General features: G+C 30.8%; 1 long non-coding RNA gene across 1 annotated transcript; it reads left to right on the top strand.

The window, feature by feature from the left end:
* The first annotated feature begins 7259 nt into the window (after positions 1 to 7259).
* LOC128549851 (uncharacterized) lies at positions 7260 to 8555 on the top strand. The gene is made up of 2 exons (XR_008367979.1): positions 7260 to 7650; positions 8116 to 8555. It is a non-coding gene; the product is annotated as an uncharacterized LOC128549851 (long non-coding RNA).
* The last annotated feature ends 8193 nt before the right edge of the window (positions 8556 to 16748 follow it).

The following is a 16748-nucleotide window of genomic DNA, read 5'->3' as shown; positions in this document are numbered from 1 at the left end:
CAATTAAAATCCTATACAGGATGTGTGTCAAGCCTGTTATTAGTATGTGTGTCAGTTACTTATAACTGTCGAGGGAATATATCCCTATGTGTAAAGGATTCTTATTGTGGGCAGTTACCTTTCAAAGGTTGTGCATTTATTTAATATATGTTTTGTGTTTATGTGTTTCAGTTGTGTTCTTTATTTCATTTATCTTATATTTTGTGTGCATGTTTGCCAAGTCTGTGTGAACATATTGAACATTTGATCTTTAGCATTTAGATGGATATAAACCACAATTAGACTTTTTACATACCCATGTGCTAAATTAGTGTCCTTATATTTACATTTGTTACTAAAAACATTTAAGTTGTTTTCATATCGCGAGTATTAGATGACATGCTATTGATTTTATCCCCTGCCGAAGGTGGAGGGATACAGTTTTGGCGTCATCCGTCCGTCCGGAGCCATATCTAGGAAGTGGTTTAGTATATTTTAATGATAAAACTCAATATACATATTCACCACAACAGGGAAATGCGGCCTGATAAGTGTCAGTCAGATTGCCAAAATAACACCACAGTTAATAGTAGTTCCTAGTGTTAACTGTATGAGGTATATGGCAATTTCTGCTTAATGACTTGTGACATATTTGATCTAGAACCATGAAAGTTAAAATAAATTAAGATCACCTTAATGTGGTAGTGCATACTCAATTTCATCATGATCTCTTTAGTAACTTCAGAGTTATTGCCCTTTAATTGTTTGAAAAAATCCATATATTTGTACATAACAAACTAACCAATTAGTAGAATTTCAATAAACTGCATTCATTGTTTTCCATGAACATTTATTATCCACATTTGAAGTTGTGTAACCCTTACACCCTGGTCACACTCCATCCCCCTTCCCCTCCCACCCTCAACCCTATCCCACATTTTTTTTTCTAAACCTTTAACCGTCTATGAATAATTATCAACATGCAAAGATATACCCTCCACCTTGCTACTCCACCCAGGGTTCCCCACCACCCCGATCATGCACCTCACCCCCACAAAAAAAGATTTGCTATTTGCCTGATATATTTCTTTGCCATTCCTCAACACAAACCCATTTGGCGGAAATTCGTATTCATCAAATTTTCATTTCAACATCTTACATGTTGAATTGTATGTAATTTGACTAAAGTTCCTGATTTTAACAATACAATAACATACAAAATGTTGTCTTGTTGATTCAATGTTAATAAGTTTAAGTTGTATTTATAATATTGTTCTCCAGGACTGAAAATACTTCTATCGAACAACGCCATTTTTGTTCATGCTTTTTGTGAAAGACATCAAACTGTGCATGCAATCTTGTGAAAAGTGCCTCCCTTGAAATTGTTGCGCCGATGTTTTTACATGCATGATTCAATACATTCTAACTATGTATTTCTGTGTTTTGATTCACGGGAGTTTAATAATTTCTACATGACAGGAGTAGGAAATGTAATTGGCAGTATGTAACAAGCAGATGTTATAAGGAAGATACTGGTGTCTGCTCTATTTTAATGTTTGGTGTCCACTCTATATCTGTTCTAATGACTTATTGGAGTTTGATGATTTATCTATAAAGAGAGTGTTTGAAGCACTTCGAATGTATTAGCCTGTGCTTGCCAAAAAGTGTAGCACTAAAGCTACAATTTCTTAGTGTTTATATGTTCGTATTTGGTTTAATTTATGTAATATGTTAACATAACCAAAAACACAGACTGTACATTCAAACTGCTACAGATTGAAGAGTATTGTGATTAAACAGTTGTCATGCAGAAACATGCGTCCTTAATCATGTTAAATGACAGAAGTTAGTTTCAAATAATAGCTAACATACACTTTGATTTGCACCTTTTCCAATTGCCAAACTGCCGGGCCAGTTTATATAAAAAGTGTGATACTCATCAGGTGCAATGGATATTATTTAGTACCAACTGTTTTGGCATGCCTTTAATTATTTTTTGTTTAGAAATATAATAGGCTGCCACTTTAGTACATTACATTATTAGATATTAGAGTTATGTACCCCTATCTCACATCTTGAAGATAGAGGAATGTTCCTCTATGTTACAATTACACTACTAGCTGGAGAAGTATTATTTTTCTATCTGTTGAAGATAGAGGAATGTTCCTCTATGTTTCAAAAAATCTACTAGCTAGAGAGAGTAATGTTCTTCTCTCTTTCATATCTTGTAGATAGAGGAATGTTCCTCTATGTTACAAAAAAATAATAGCTGGAGAGAGTAAAGCTCCTCTTTCTTTCATATATTGTAGATAGAGGAATGTTCCTCTATGTTACAAAAAAGTACTACCTGGAGAGAGTAAAGCTCCTCTATCTTTCATATGTTATAGATAGAGGAATTATGTTTCAAAATACAGTTTACAGTGTTCCCATGGAAAAAGGACAAATGGAATTTCCTTTTTTATTCTGGAAGGCCTTTTATGCGAACTGTACCGTATTATTTGCAAATGACTGAAAAAGTGTATGTATACTTAAAAAGCATGTGACCAATCGAAAATAATGATGGTAAGAAGAGTGTCTCATAAGCGTTTACGTTTTCCGCAAATTCGAACTGAATCTAGATTGATAGATGACCGTTTCCATTTCGTCTGTCAGGTAGGATTTTAGACCAGGTATGAAGTATTTCGACCCCCATAGAATAACGACCCCCCCCCCCCACCCCCCGGTCATTATTCTATTGAAAATGTGACTCCATTCCTGTACAATATTGACTCCCCTTATAAAAAAACTGACTCCCTTTGAAAACTCTATAGAATAACGACCCCCGGTCATTATTCTATAGAAAAACTGACCCCTCCAAGTAAAATACTGACTCCCTAAAGATGACTCCCTTCGAATCTCATAGAATAACGACCCGGTTATTATTCTATAGAAAAAGTGACTCCTTCCATGTAAAATACTCACTGCCGAAATTACTACATTCGAACTCTCATACAATATCGATTCCCGGACATTATTCTATTTAAAAAAGTTACTCTTTCGTGTAAAACACCAAACCTAACGGACAATTTTACTAGATCATTCTACAACTCTAATACCCTCCATTGTCAATAGTTAACATTTTGATTGTACTACTACTACTGGTGCCGCTACTTCTATTGCTATTACTACATGTACTTCTTTTTCTACTACTACTACTACTACTACTACTACTACTACAACTACAACTGCTACTACTGATACTACTATGCCTGCTTCCACTAATACGTCTTGTACATCTACCTCTTCTTCTCCTGGTGCTGTTGTTGCTGTCACTTATTCCTCTGCTGCTGCTGCTGCTGCTGCTACTACTGCAACTGCCACTACCACTGCCACTACTACTACTACTACTACTACTACTACTACTTTCTATCGTTGCCGCTACCGTACATTACTGCCACTGCTAAGTATTGCAACTTCTATAAATACTAAGTTCTATGCTAGCAGTTTCTTGTGCAGTTTTCTTCTGAAGAATTACTTCATACCGAAGTTTGCAGGGATTATTGACACTGGTGTGTTTTGTGAACGTATTGTGAATTGTTATTTTCCTGAAAAAACTGTATACACCAAGATACAGCGTCTAGAAATAGAATCCCTTTTCCCGTTGCGGAATGCTCTGATTTCTGTGTCAAGTGATGGTATCTGGGGCTAATGGTAAACGAACGGACGGACAGACAAGGGCAAATCTATATGCCCCCTCCCCCGAGTGGGGGCATAAAATGCAGCAATTAGGCCTTAGATACATGAGTTATCACTAAATTTGACCAAATGACCGGGTGTCGTTTTTTTAAGGGAGTCAATATTCTTCGTGAGGTTCAGTTTACTTCACGTGGGGGAGTCATAGTACTATGATCTCGAGGTCATAATACTATGACCGGGGGTCACTTTTTCTATAGAATAATGACCGGGGGGTCATTAATCTATGGGGGTCGAAAAACTTCATTACACACCGGCCGTCTAGAATCGATTTAATGATTTATTTAATTAATTACACAACACTTACTTGTCCGCAGGAATCCTTAGTTCTATAAACATTATAAATAACCAGTTGAACTTAATGCCTTTAAAATACATCTACCTATTTTGTTCGAAAAACATACCTTGTCACTTTATACATGATATTCATTTCTAATTTGCTTTGACAATGAAGTATTTGTATATCTGCGTAGATTGAAATCTCGGTCACAAACATTCCCGCGGCCTTATGCAGGCGTTTATACACAAAAACGTGTATTATCCCTACATTGATATAAAAAGTAAGAAAATATTGCTTCGTAACTTCAAGGTTTACTTTCCGTTTTGTACAAATAATTTTTATACGTAGTTGGTCAACATCGATGGTGATTACTTTGTTTCTTAGTTTTAAGGATAAAAGTTTTCTGTTTTTTTTTTCAGCCATTGTATCATCGTTGAAAAATCCACTGTGGGACCTCGTTTGGAAACTTTATGAGATATATGGAGATGATTTCTTAGAACCTTTCTGGACCGCTCTTGATTACGACGGTACAGTTGTTCATTTTAATTATACGAAATATGTTAAAATGATTTACTAGTATGATAACTAAATGTAAGAAGTAAATATGGCAGCATGGTTTCTCGATTATTTTAAATGCGACAGAAGTGGTAAGGAGATAAAAATAATGTATTCGTGCGCTTTACCTTGGTTTACTATTGCCTAAGCAAGGGACCAAGAATAGCATACCTAAACTGTACTGTACTTTCTTCATGAAATTCTACTTTTGAAAAAGAAATAGATATTTTATCTTAACTATATATAATTGGCTCTCTTGTTCTAACAAAGTCTGAAACATTAATTCTTTCTACACTCTTTTTGATAAATCCAGACACATATTCGTGTTTTACCCTTAGTGCGGATAGGCAAACGTGTCATTGTCAGTCCTCAGGTTCAGATTAAACCACATTCATCATTTCTTGACCTTACCATAATCAGGTAGAGCCACCAGTAATTAACAGTCATATATAAATCAATATATCACCTGTAAATCCATATATCAACACATCTTTTAATCAATATATCGGTCACTTCTTAACCATTATTTTCTAATGCAAATCATTTCCGCAAAGATTTCAACGACTGAGACGGAACAAAAAACTGTAAATTTTCATTTTATGATAAAAAAATATGTTTGTCATGATGCGTTTATAAAATAAACTGCATTAGCATATCTGTATTAAACCACATACTGGCACGCAAGTAGTCTCCGGACAGAAATCGCAAATATTTCGTCCTTAAAAGCTTAACCAATATCAAGAATAAAAACGATTTACATATATACAAACCTTAGCTCCGGTTTTACCAATTTAGGGTTTTTCCTGTGAAATGATGTCATGTTCGCGGGGGATTAGCGAGGCCCGAAAAGGGGTCAGTAAAACGACAAATTTTAACATGCTCGAAAGTAATGCCCGGACACCAATTTTTCATGAATATATTTTTCGGTAACTGCCCATTTGAGCTGTAATAGCACACTCTCGTATGTAAGGATCTGTGACGTCACCGATAAGGTCTGCTATCTAAAAATAGCACAAGACTCATATTGCGGACAAACAACCAGTGCATTCATTGTACAATAGCATAAGTAAACCGTAAATTTTGCCTTTATTTCATTATTTTTGTTCAGGTTTCTAGCCTGCACATCGCAAACAAATGTTTTTTCTAAAGTTTTTATTTCACTAAACTAGCCGAGAAACTCTTTATTTTATATTCATGTTAGAAATAACATACCGTTTTTCCATCAATATATAACTTTATGTATGAATGGATGATGTTATTATATTATTCTGTTTATTTTTTGACACATCCAGTTTTAAAAAAGAATATTTTGAAAAAATAGAATAGCATGGAAAATGTATTAATACCAAATAGAGAGTGTTATTTAAAACAAAAATGTATTCACAGATCCAAATTATTCTTCCTAGTTACCGTCATAAATATACGAACATTTTATTTTTGTAAAGAAAATTCTTCTATTTTAAGTGTTTATAAATTTAATACATCTACCTGTGAATGTAAAAAGAAATCTTATGATCGCATAATTTAAATTCATTGAAATTTCGAAATGTGATGAACAGACAGACAGACAGACACGGAATATTTTATTGACGTAAACTGTACAGTTTTTACATACAATATATACACATACATCAAAATATTGTCATGTGATTTTATACAAATAACAAAAAGCGTAAGCATTTTTGAATGAAATAATTGAATTTACATGTAACATAGATTGTTATGGAGGATGAGTCTTATACATTTAACAATTATACATGGAAGTATCATCTGGATACGTAGAGCTAAAAGTATCATATGACCACTATTTACAATAAAGATTTTCTCAGTATAAATGCATGATAAATGAATTTAGACAAATTTTTAATAATAACTTGTTTATCACTATTGAGAAGTTCAATAAATTTCATTACATTTGGCCTTCTGTAATAATATGATTTTAAATATGTTTTTCTTATATTCTCATACAATGGGCACACTATGATAAAATGGTATTCGTCTTCTATATCTCTGTTCTGACAAAATATGCAGTAACGCAGATTTCTATCTGTTCTATTTCTAGAGTAACGACCTGTTTCAATTGCTAATTTATGCGAGGATAGTCTTAACCTAGCTAAAGCACTCCTGTATTTAAACGGTAATAAATCTAAATATTTTTCAAATAGAAAACTAATTTTAAAATTTTTGTACATATCTAATGTTCCACAATCGTTCATACGTTGGCACCAATTCTGCTTAAAAGTATCTATTACACGCTCTTTAAAGGCTAGGTGGAACTTATCTAAGTCTACCAACGTTGGATTATTCCATACATAGGAAAAGCCAAAATTGTCTAAAAGACATTTCACCTGATAAGCCCAATTATTTCTATTAGTTTTACTAACAAGAAACAACATGTATATTTTAAAGTAAACTGTCATACACATTATTATTTTCGGCCACATAATATTATTTAGTTATTCGTTGAAACAATTAACACCTCTGTGATATACATGTACATATGTTGTGTTTTATTACAAATGGCCCCTTAGTGTGACATAATGAATTATAGATATTTGACTTTTGATAGTAATATTTAGATGTTATCTGATAATAAATCTAATGCAACACCATTATTTTCTTCCAAATCATATACGCATTTTAATAAGGAAATGTTTGACGGGTCCACACCGACCACAGCTAACATCGGGAGTAGTGAATATTAGGATGGTTTTGAAACAGTATAACCCCATTTGACCTTTTGACCCTTGGTCAGGACTGGTCAATGCCGGCCAATTTAAAATCCACAGGTTTTGACAACTCATTGTGAAAACCTTCGGTTTGATGAACGTAAGTCCCTGGGAGCTTTTAACTTCCATAAAGTACTGAGAAAATACATATTTAACTTTCAAAATATCTTAAAAAAGCCTTAATAAAAACTTTACACCCGGACCGAAAAACAATTTACAAAATAGTTTTAGCCTCCGGTAAACAGATATTGGGTTTCCATTATAGTATTTCGCAATATTGCATCAGCCGGTTACGACTAGTTTTATCAATACACATAACATTCTTTACTGTTTTAAGTATTATAACGAAAAAAGTGGAATTTAAACAACTGAAATGTAAGTTTTATTTTATTATTTTTTTATTTGTTAACAAGCTTATGTGTGTGTTCGGGTTTAACGTCTTTTTCAATAATTTTCCAGTCATATAAACGACAGTGTCTGCTTGTAGCAGTGAGCACAATGCCCAACTTTATTTTGCTGCCTCACTGGAATATCACGCCGTAGACACGTGGCATGATACCCCACCAGTCCAAGCACTATCCCCATAATGCTGAGCGCCAAGTGAGGAAGCTGCTTGTTTCATTTTTAACGTCTTTGGTATGATTCGGCCGGGGATTGAACCCACGACCTCCCACACTTGAAGCGGACGCTCACCACTAGGCTACCGAGGCGGTGTTTTAACAAGCTTAAGAAAATAATTATATGTTTAACTCTTTACCAGTTTTTTATTATTTACTATTTATACGTTGTAGAATAAGTATGTTGATATGGGTTTTTAATGTTATTTTGTTTATTTTATAGGTATTCAAGAATTCTACAAAGATATTATTAGCCAGGCGAATTACAACGTGAAAAATCCAAGACTTTATAAAGACAACGAACGTTTAACACAAAATATATCATCGGAAGACTTCAAGAAAAGAATGTTAACCATAACATGGTTGAATATCATAATATTTTCATGTTGTTAGAATCACTCAACCGTTTGAGTATGCCATACTCATACGCATGGTTGAATATCATAATACTTTCATGTTGTTAGAATCACTCAACCGTTTGAGTATGTCATAGGCATATGCATGATTGAATATCATAATACTTTTATGTTATGAAAATCACTCAACCATAGGATTATACCATAATCATACACATGACTTAATGTTATGATATTTTGATGTTGTTGAAATCACTCAACCGTTTGAGTATGCCATAGGCATATGCATGATTGAATATACGCTTTTGGGAGTAGTATGGAATATAACGTTTATGGGTGCATTTTTGATAGTAGTAAAGAATATTATGTTTTTGATACATTTAACCCTTTTATTAAAATAATTTATAATTGTTTGTTCATTATGTTTTACATTGTTTACTCTCAGTGTTTATACAATAAATCATAAATGTTTATACCATTTTGTAACATTTTAATGAAAAATAAACAATAATAACCACAAAATGTGTTTGTTTTGTCTTGATATTGTATGTTATTAAACTTTTAATCCAAAAGTTTGTTTCTATCAGAGGATACAGGTTCATCCGATATGTAGAATCTGATGTAACTACCCATCAAAAGCATAAATGTTAATTCTGTAAAGGCTGAATCGTCATAAGAATGAATATCAAACATTGTCCCTTGTTTTAGATAAATTTTAATTTTTTTCTTATACATAGATATTAACCTATCAGTGTCAAAGTCCTCAGCTGCCTCAGCTGTTATATTTACATTATCAAATATATCAAAAAATAAAACATCATCCTGAGGCCTATAATTCCGCCACCTAAATATAAAATGTGATATTGGGCTTTTAGTCGGTTTATACGGTTCACTTAAAGAGCTCACACCCTTTAATAAAAATTTAATATCTATTATATAAGTTCCGGTTTTTCTGACTATAAACACACCACTCAAAAGCATATCTAGTACATCTATTTTATATTTTTGGTCTATGAGTATAAAATCTTCATAATCTACGAAAATTCCAGGTCTTATTTCAAATATATTTAAATAGTTCAAACCAGCCATATTTTTATATGTTGAATGTATCCAGGCATCACGACGGTCAAAATACTTTTTCATTTGTATGTAATCAAAAGGATGATTATAATAGTATTCAAAGAGAAACACTTCATGTCTCACTTCCTCTACCCTTTTTTCTATTTTCCTGTATTTCTTTTTAAGTTTAAGAATTATTTCAGCTAAATCATCAAGTCGTTTTGTTGTGGCAACTTCAGAAGCAGATAAATTGTCAACAACGCCTTTTGTTCTAGCTAATTGTGTTTCTTGTTTTAAAAAAACATTTTTAGCTCATCTGATTTTTTGAAAAAAAATGATGAGTTATTGTCATCACTTGAGCGGTTGTCGGCGTCGGCGTCTGCGTCGGCGTTGCCTGGTTAAGTTTTATGTTTAGGTCAGCTTTTCTCCTAAACTATCAAAGCTATTGCTTTGAAACTTGGAATACTTGTTCTCCATCATAAGCTGACCCTGTATAGCAAGAAACATAACTCCATCTTGCTTTTTGCAAGATTTATGGCCCCTTTTGTACTTAGAAAATATCAGATTTCTTGGTTAAGTTTTATGTTTAGGTCAGCTTTTCTCCTAAACTATCACAGCTATTGCTTTGAAACTTGGAATACTTGTTCACCATCATAAGCTGACCCTGTATAGCAAGAAACATAACTCCATCTTGCTTTTTGCAAGATTTATGGCCCCTTTTGTACTTAGAAAATATCAGATTTCTTGGTTAAGTTTTATGTTTAGGTCAACTTTTCTCCTAAACTATCAAAGCTATTGCTTTGAAACTTGGAATACTTGTTCACCATCATAAGCAGACCCTGTACATCAAGAAACATAACTCCATCTTGCTTATTGCAAGAATTATTGCCCCTTTTGGACTTAGAAAATCAGTTTTCTTGGTTCAGTTTTATGTTTAGGTCAGCTTTTATCCTAAACTATCAAAGCTATTGCTTTAAAACTTGCAACACTTGTTCACCATCATAGGCTGACCCTATACAGCAAGAAACATAACTCCATTCTGCTTTTTGCAAGATTTATGGCCCCTTTTGGACTTAAAAAATATCAGATTTCTTGGTTAAGTTTTATGTTTAGGTAAACTTTTTCTCTTAAACTATCAAAGCTATTGCTTTGAAACTTGCAACACTTGTTCACCATCATAAGCTGACCCTGTACAGCAAGCAACATAACTCCATCCTGCTTTTTGCAATAATTATTGCCCCTTTTGGACTTAGAAAAATCATTTTCTTGGTTGAATATTATGTTTAAGTCAACTTTTTTCATAAACTATCAAAGCTATTGCTTTAAAACTTGCAACAGTTTTTCACCATCATAAGTGGACACTGTACATCAAGAAACATAACTCTATCCTGCTTTTTGCAAGAATGATGGCCCTTTTTAGACTTAGAAAATCATGGGTAGGACAATATTTCTATTATACAAAAAAAAATCAGATGAGCGTCAGCACCCGCAAGGCGGTGCTCTTGTTTACTTTTGTAATTTCTTGGGTATAAGTGGTAATTTCTTCGACATTAACGGTTATTGCTTTAGTATTAGCAGTAATTACTTGAGTATTAGCAGTGATTGATTCTCCTTGTTTATCCGATATTTTAACTACAGAGTCTAAATCATTTATTATTTTTTTAATTTTATCATTAAATTCATCATTAAATTCATTAATATCTTTTTGTAATAAACCTTTAAGTTTACTTAACTCTTCGTACTTTATATTGTGATGTGCATCGACATTATTAATCATGTTTACAAGTTGTTTTCTCAAATTTTCTAGCTGATTATTAATTATGTTAATTGCTTCAGTATTAGCAGTAATTAACTCTCCTTGTTTAACTGATTTTTCAACTACAAAGTCCAGTTCATTTTTATGTTCTTCAACTTTAGCATTAAATTCATTAATATCATCTTGTAATTTTTTTGTAATATTACTTAAGTCTGCATACTTTAAATTATGACGGTTGTCAACAATACTAATCCAATTTCGAATTTGTTTTTTAAAGTCATCTATTTTAAAATTGAGCTCTTTTTTAAAGTTCTCTAATGCTGTGTCATGATCATCACCTCTTTGTGAAGCTGCCTTTTCCAAATCAGATTTATATTCTGCAAGTTTATTTGAAATTAATTCTAATAAATCTTTATGCTTATTTTCAGTTTCAGTATTTAGTTTATTTATTTCTGTTCTGATTTCTAACTGATACATATTTTGTAACTTTTTCTCAGCTTCAATAATCTTGTCTTTTAGTTCTTCATGTTTAATCATACTATCTTTTAATTCTTGAATTTGGGTGAATAAAATGTTTAAATTAACTCGAAATACTTCTTTTATGTTGTCATCTGTCAAATCAGATTTCTCTTCAAGTTCTTTAATAGAATCAACCATAGCTTTCATTTCTTCTTCAATTTTACCTTGTAATTCAACTATTAATAATGAATTCTTTTTAAAATCTTTTGTTAATTCTTCAATATTCTTTACTTCTTCTTCTAGTGTTTGTTTTATACTTTTGATGTCTTCAAGTTTATAGTCATCTATTACACTTTGAACTTTTTTAAACATAAATCGTCTTGAAACTACATCGGTGGATTTATCTGGATTTCCTAGGTTGATTATTTTATTACCTCCCATATCTAATGCTCTGTTCATTGTGTTATCAAGTTCCTTATTTCTGTGAAGATATGATTCCATGTCCTTTCTAAGCTTTTTGTATTGTTTTTTAGTAGCATAATCACTTAAATCAATATCAAATTTAACTTTACTTATACTGTCAGGTTCACTTATTTGTTTTACATCATTAAAAACTCCCATTATATATTACCAGTAAAGTTTTTTCTTAAAAACTTCCTTGGTTTGTCAATATATAAGAAATCATATTTTTTTTTATTTGTTGCATTAGCAAAAGAACCACGATCTATATTTTGTTCATTACAAATCCTATTATTTTCCGTTGTACCTGGACTTTCAAATAAAATATAGTGTGAACAGTTAATTCGAATATCTTTTGGTGTTTTATAGTAAGACTGACTTAAATAAATAACACAACAGTTTTTGTGACGTCCTTGAATAAAGTATTTTGTTATTTCATTTTGAACTTTTTTATCTTCACATACAAAATCATCAAATATTACTACTTTTTTGTTTTTCTGATACAAGATTCTCACAAGGTTCAATTTGGTTGGGATCAGCTGAATATTCAAGTATTTCATTTGGATCTACTTTATTTTTTTTTGCAATTTGGTTTAAATTGTTAATTAAATCCTGATATTTATATTGTTCTAGGTTTTTAGCATATAAGTATAATTTATCATAATATATAAGAGGTTTTCGAAGTATATGCATTAATGTTTTTGTTTTTCCAGATCCAGACGATCCACATATTAACATTCTAAAACATGAATCTGGCATAAAAGGATAAAATTGTTTAAAGTTATTGGATTTATCATTTTTGTATCATAATTTGGAATTTCCATTTATATAATATTACATTATTTTACATTATTTTACAATATCTTACATTATTTTACATTATTTTACATTATCTTATATTATTATATAAATGCAATCAAAACTTAATGAAATAAGAATAAGAAAAAACTTAGTCGGGCAAAAGATGAGAGCTCTTAGAGAAGAAATAATGAGAGAAAAAATAAGAAAAGCTACAAATCGGGATATGTATACTGAAATTTATAAGCCAATTACTGAAAAAATAGAAAGTCAAAAAGAACAATTATCAAGTCAGTTAAAAGCATTACCTGGAATAAAACAACAATTAGCATTACTTCCAAAACAGTTTGCTGATAAGATACATGAAATAGAAAATCTAGAAATGGTGGAAGAGCCATCGGAAAAACCAACACGATTATTACCGCCGGAAGATGATATGGGTTTGGAAGAGCTATTCCGAGAACCAACACGATTATTACCGCCGAAAGATCATATGGTTTTGGATGATGAAGATGGTGAGCTTGAAGACACCAAAAAACCTCCCGAAGAATTAACAGAAGAATTTATAGCAAATTTAGATATAAATATCGATAAAGATATAATATCAGAATATGGATTGCCTACATTAACAGAGTTAGTAATAAACACAAATAAAGATGATTGGATAAAAACAAGAAAAGAGGTTACCGAAAAATTAAAGGCCTTTACTCGTGATATAAATAAATATAGTAAAGAAAAACCAGATGAAATAATTGAATTTACAAATGCAGAACCTACGGCTGCAGGTGAGTATGTTTCGGAGTTAGAATTACATAGGGAAAATCTTAAAAGATACAATGAACGCTTATTAAAAATTATTAAAGACTCAAAGGTATTTGGAAGGGGAATAAAATATCATAACCCATATAAAGTTTCACCAAATGGACAATATGGTAATTTAATTATTAACTTAAATAAACTTTATGGTCAAAATAAGTTAATTGCTAAGGATAGAATAACTGGAAAAGAAGTAATTAACACTAAAGTAGATGATGATTTAATTGATTTGATTAATAAAAGATACAACAATAATAAAAAACATTCAAATCATTCAATAAAAATATTCAAAGAATTAACAGAAAAGTCAGGATTACCTATCAATAAAAGATCTATGAAATTTAAAAAAGTAATTAGGGGACAAGGTTATGACGTTTGTCCATGTAATCCAGAAGAATTGGTTAATGAGTTGGAGTTAATTTGTGGTTCAATTAATGCTGGAAATAATAATGAAGAACTAAAAAATGAAGGTATTAGAATAATTGATGAACTATTAAAAATGAAAACATTGTTACCAGAACAACATGAAAAGTTATATAAAAATTATTTTTCTTGAATTTAAATTTTAGTTAAAGTTTTAAAACTTTAGTTTTTAATTATATATAAATGGAACAAAAAATAGTATTAAGTTCTGAAACAGTTAAAGATAATAAAAATACTCCGAGTGATTTTACAATCCGATTTAGTCGTTCTTTAATTTTAGATAAAAATAAAACTTATGTTGTTGGTTTGGATAGTATTAACACTATGACCTACTCTTGGCATAATATTAGTGATGAATATGACAATAAAAGAATTCGTTATCATAATGGTAAGGATTGGAAAGATATTATATTTACAAATGGTTCTTACAGTTACACAGATATTAATAATTATATTAGGGAAACATTAATAAGTAATGATGATTTTGAATTTAATAAATCAGAAATTGCTCCAATAAGTTTGGAATTTGATTTAAGTAGTTTTAAGATTTTGATTTCAATTACAGATAATTTTAAGTTGGATTTGGAAATATCAAATTTTCATACATTGCTTGGATTTGAGAAAAAAAAATTAAACAAAACTGAATGGGGAACTAAAACACCAAATATAACTAACTCTGTGGATACAATTTACATTCATTGTGATCTTATTGATAATTCACTTGTTGATGGTAATTTCAGTGATATTATCTATGCTTTAAGTACTGCAGATTTAACAAGAGCTTATCCATTTACAAAAGAACCACAAAGAGTTGGATATTCTGAAATTAATAAATATATTATAAATTCAATTAGAATATATATTACAGATGTATTTGGTAGAATAATTAATTTTAATGAGGTTGAAACAAGTTTTACACTAATTTTAAAAGAAATTTGAAATTATAAATTTTAGTTTTATATAATGTACAAGAAAGTTTATGACAAAAATAAAGGAATATTTATTTATGTTGATGCTCACACAGGAGAAGAAATCATACACGGGACAGGTATCTTTGACACTTTAACGAAATTGCTTTCAAGCGGAGTTGCATCTTCAATTAGCACAGCTGGAAAAAAAGCTTTGGAAACAGCAGGAAAAGCAGCACTTGAAAGTGGAACAAAAAAGGTTGGAACAGAAGTTGGAAATTTAGCTGCAGCTAAAATTGTTGAAAAACTTAAAAAGAAACCTGCTCCAGCAGTTGGTAATTTAATTGCCAAGGAATTACAAGAAAAGAATAATAATAAAAATAATAATGAGGAGGATATTCATATGAGAATAAATAGAATATTGTCAGGATCTGGGACACGTAAACGTATTAACAGATTAATTTATAAAAACTAAAGTTTTAACTTTAATAAAAAATAAAATAAAAACTAAAATAAAAAAATAAAATAATATATAATATATACATGTTTAGAACAAAAGAATATTGCGAAAGATACGAACTAACTCCTATTCAATTAGATACAGCTTTAATATCTGTCCTGGGAAATAATGTTAAGCAACAAAAAAAACGGATATCACTTTACAATTAATGATAGAAGTTCATATTTTGATTGGTTTAATGGTTATTTTGAAGTAAGTTTTAAAGTAAATAAGCTTGCTAATGGTAATAATTATGTTGATGGTGGAGATGATAATCAAATTGCTCTAATTAATAATGCAGCTTCATTAATTGATCAGTTAGTGGTTAAACAAAATGGAAAAATTGTTTATGATTGTAATAATTTATACAAAGTAATAAATGTAAAGAGTTTGGTTGAACTATCTGAGGATTATGCAAAATCAACTGGAACAAATGAGTTTATTTATTTAGATACTACTGCTACTGCTGAAAGCAGAAAAACCGAAAATGGATATAATTCTGGTTTTGCTTCTAGGAATTTATTAATCCAGGATAATAAAGAGGTAAACACTAAAATTCCATTAAATAATTATTCATTTTTTCAGGGTTTAGAAACTAATATTTTACCTCCAAGTCAAATTCAAATAACACTACAGCTGACAGATGATGATGAATTAATTTTTAGAGCTAATGCTACTGCTGCTGGTAGAGTAATTGTAACAAAATTAATTCTATGGGTTCCACGTTTAATTTTCAATGAATTTGGACTTAATTTAATTTCTGAAAGATTTAAAAAAGCAAGATGGTCATACCTTAGGGAAATGATGACGCAATCAACTGATACACAACAAACTAATATAACCTTTAGAATAACAGCTGGTGTAACAAAACCACAACATGTATTTGTTTATTTACAACGACCTGATAAAAGTAATTCACAAGAACATAATCCACATTTATTAGATACATTTAAAATTAATGCAGCAAATGAAAATTGCATTTTGAGTTCTTGTCGTCTTGAAGTTGGTAATGGTGTTTTTTATCCAGAAACAGAATACACAAGTATATCAAGAATATATGACGATGTAATTAATTATTATTATAAACAAAATAATAAGACTACTGGAAGTCTTTTAAATAGATCAAATTTTTTTAGTTTATTTGGATTTATTCATTTTAACTTGGAATATAAAAAGGAAGTAACTACAGATGACCCTAAGCATATTACATTAACAGCTAAATTAAATATTCCACCAGCAGCTAATATTCGTGTTTACGCAATTGTATTATATGAGGAAACAGTTGAAATAAATACTATTGGAAATGAACTTGTTATTGTTTAA

Source organism: Mercenaria mercenaria, chromosome 16 (assembly GCF_021730395.1).
Source record: "Mercenaria mercenaria strain notata chromosome 16, MADL_Memer_1, whole genome shotgun sequence".
NCBI lineage: Eukaryota > Metazoa > Mollusca > Bivalvia > Venerida > Veneridae > Mercenaria > Mercenaria mercenaria.
Note: the sequence above shows the minus strand (reverse complement) of the source record. Positions and strands in the feature narration are given on the sequence as shown.